The following is a 3,964-nucleotide window of genomic DNA, read 5'->3' on the forward strand; positions in this document are numbered from 1 at the left end:
TAAGAATTAAATAGTTGAATAAGTCATATTCACAGAAAATTTAAAATGCAAGCACAAAAAATTACAAACAACTATAAATGTAAGATAATTAAGCAGAAAGACATTCTATCTTTTTACACATTGGATATCTAAATAATTACTAGGGCCTCCTTATTCAATGACTGGCCATATGACAATGATTGACATATGGACTGAGCTTCTAGAATATCCACAATGTGATAATAGTGGTAAATGAAGAAAAATAGATGATTTAGAGTTTCCACCCTGACCATTTCTAAAAAGTGGTAAATGAAGAACATGAAGAAACAAAATGTATAGTCTAAACTGCATTCCATGTCTACCACTACCTACTACTTCTTGAGCGCCAGTATTTTTCATGTTAGATTTAAAACACACTAATTGAGATGGGCCTGTTTTTCCATTTTCATGAGATTCAATATATGTCCACCAATATTTATACTGGAAAGCTTAATTTAGCAAGATTTGATGACAACACCAAACTGGTAAATTATGTTGATTTCAGAAACTTAGATAAAGACTCATGAAATTTATACAGTGGGTCACTGAAAAGTGACTGCTAATCTGAAAAGCTAATAAATGGGCACAATCAAAATCAGATTCTAGGTTCTAGCTTACATCTATGTTGAAGTAAGCTATTGTGACATTCACTGCTTCAAACATGAATATGGATGCAGGAAATACTATATCATTCTTACCTGTTTGGAGATGAGATTACCATCATTATGTACATCTTCGATCATCAAATCAGAATTTTTTTTCTAACATTCGCAAAAGACAAAGAGGTCAAGATAGGAGTTTGCAGTGCCTTTTATTCTAGACACAAGAAAAAATTATTACACTAAAAAAAGTGAAAACCTGAACCCTTACCAGATCTGTTTCATGCATAAATTTCCAATCTAGTGCTTCCAACAACTACACATACAAGTGAAAGGAAAAAATAAAAATCAACATGAGAGGGATTGACTGAAAATTTTACAAAGTACAAAAGCATCCATTCATACCTTGTTTTCCAATACCATGATTTGTTCACTCATCCGTTCTCGTTCACCTTCCATACAAAATGACTTTAACCTGTTTTGAAGATACATAAGCATTAGCAACATGACATTATGGAAAACATGTATATGACAAAAAAGTCACTGGTAATCTAGCTAGCACCAATTTGTTGGAGAACTTGGACTGGTTGGTTGACTAGTTTCTTTTGAGTTTGACAATACCATAAGGCTGTGTTCTTGCCTCAACTGATTTACATTTTTTCATATTTGTGGATATAATAGGCAATGTATATATTGTTCGTACTGGAAGATTGATTTTTGGTCATAGAGTAACTATGCCACTTCCCAACCTTTACTTTAATCATGAAATCAAAGTGAGTTACTTTTGCATGCACATGAATAAAAAAAAAAGCAACAAAAAAGTATTTTAGCTGTATCAATAAAACATGCCTTCTAATTTCTTCTTTTAGCTGCAAATTTTCCATAGCAAATGTAGTTGCTTCATTATTCCGATCCACCTGGGCCCGCAAGACCTCAATTTCCTTCAAGTGCTCCTCTTTTTCTTTTAGCAAGTGTGTCTCAGCTGAGATCTTCTCAGAAGCATCTGTTTGTAATCTTTTTATTCCAGCTTCTCGAAAACGTAGTCTCATCTTCAAACTTTGTATGTCATCTTCTCTTTGTCTCACCTAAAATCATCCCATATTTTCAATCATTTAATTCATCACAAAAACATCAAGAATTATCATTATTGATAAATCAACAAAAAACAGTGATTATAAATTAAAACATTGAAAATACTAGAATGGAGCTCTATGACAACAAACTAAATTGATAGGTGTTTCTCATATATAATTATAAAAAACTACTTATAGGTCAAAACTTGTTTATTCTCTCCCTCATTAATCAATCATTCAAAACTGATAACAAAACAATAAGAAATATATGGCTTTTCAAAGATACCAGCTTCATGGACGCTTGAATTTCATCTCTTAGTGCCTGTAATTCCATGTCTTTGTCCTTTTCCCTTCTAAAGGCCCCAACAAGGGCAATGTCATAGTCTTTTTTCTGCAAAAAGAGAAAGATGCTTATCAGTAAATAAGTATTAGGTAATTATGTACAAAGACTCCAAATTAAATCAATTAATATTCTTGTAAATTGATGATGGCATGAAAAACCACCCTCAATACTGATGCAGAGCATTTGACCCCATAACTGGTATAGTAGGATAGTAGATAGTGGAATAACCACTATTATGAAATTTATAGATATAAATTAAGTAATTTATATTACATTATATGCTAAAAAAGTTATGAAAGTTACACAATTAGTAGTTGAACTAGTTAAGTGATATTCACTTATACTCAAATTATATAATAACATTACACACTATCAGTAATAGACATTCCATTCACAAGTTTGTACCATTATTATTACGTTCAAAATTAAGTTCACACATGACATTATTTACAACAGTGTTATTTAGCCGCTTGAAATAGTATTGTAAAATGGCGTTGTCTGAGTAAATTCTTTTTATTTACAAAAATCAAAACCTCTCTGACTAGTTTTTAGTAGTTACAGTTTATATTTGCAGTTTTTTTGGTATTGGTTCAGTTTATTCTTTATTAGTCCTTTCATATATTCAAGTCATTAGTCTAACTTTAGAACATATCTCAGCGGGTCTATCAGTGTATCTATATTTGTCAAGTAGACAAACACATATTCCTTTTCAAGTAAGTATGCCATCATGGGGTCCTTCATTTTACGAAAACCATGTGTGCCCCTACGTATTTCCCAATTTATCATATCATTAAATGTGGTGGATAGGTTTATTGTTAAAAAAAATTATACATATACAGCAAGGCCTGATATGAAACATGCAAAAATAGACCTCTGAAATTTGAAGTCAACCATGTGCTGAATTCAAGGTTATTAAAACTGGGGAAGAACCTTACAATTGAGAAGAAATTATAGAAGCAAACATTAGTCAGCCACTTGCAATTTAATTCTTTATAATATGAAGTTGATTGCCGCAAATTATTTTCTACATATTACACAAATGTTTGTCATATATGCGGTTGATTGACGAAAGTCTTATTATTTTTCAGGCTGAATCAGGCACCAAAGAATCACCAAAGAACTCTTTTAATTATTTGCAGGTGTGTTTATTGTTTGTAGTAATAGTTTAAAATATGTTTTTTAAATTTCACAAATGACAAACATGTATGATGCCTGAAAACATGTATGCGTTTAATGCCTTGATATTCATGCGGTGTAATTGTTCTTTTGAGCTGTCTAGTATGATGTTTATTATGTCATACAATTACCAGAGTACCACAGGTACTATAGGTACAAGTATAGTTTAAACACAATTGTGGTTCAAAAGATGAAATTAGAGGATGGTATTGTGGACCAGCTACAGCCCATAACTTAAGTACATGTATGCTGCACCTCTTGGAAGAGGTCTCAACATTTACCCTTCCTTTGTTGTTTATTTTTCCCGGGAAAAATCAAATATATTATGTATAAAATTCAGTACTAGGTGTACTGAAGTAGGCTACAATAAATCTCTTCATCTCCGCCTTTTTATTTCCTTACCTGACCATCCCCATAACATGTATTGCAAGCTGTTCAAATTTCTCCAGTCCCCTTGCATGCAGAGCATGTCATTGACCGCTGGAAGATGGCTAATGGTGCTGCCTCCCAAATATAAAACCCAAAGAACTCACCAAAAAGTTCAAAACCACATAGATTAACCAAAGTGATCCTTTATATTAGAGGACCAGTGATTAAAGCTAGTGTTGAATCCTTTCTCCCTAGCTTTTAGCCAAGACCAAGCTGAAAAATGAAGCTGAATTTGAATTGCACCACTTTCGTCATTCAATTTCGATGCTGTCGTTTCTGCAGTTTTTGTTGAAAAATGTACAAGGTATAGAGTATCTAAAGTGGTA

The 3,964-nt window shown here is 32.4% G+C and overlaps 1 long non-coding RNA gene across 1 annotated transcript; it reads right to left on the bottom strand.

Moving 5' to 3' along the window:
* Positions 1-888: 888 nt before the first annotated feature.
* Positions 889-1,088, bottom strand: LOC102659977 (uncharacterized). The gene is made up of 2 exons (XR_005889057.1): positions 1,023-1,088; positions 889-933 (listed from the first exon to the last, which is right to left on the bottom strand). It is a non-coding gene; the product is annotated as an uncharacterized lncRNA (long non-coding RNA).
* Between the last annotated feature and the right edge of the window lie 2,876 nt (positions 1,089-3,964).

This window comes from Glycine max, chromosome 16 (genome assembly GCF_000004515.6).
Source record: "Glycine max cultivar Williams 82 chromosome 16, Glycine_max_v4.0, whole genome shotgun sequence".
NCBI lineage: Eukaryota > Viridiplantae > Streptophyta > Magnoliopsida > Fabales > Fabaceae > Glycine > Glycine max.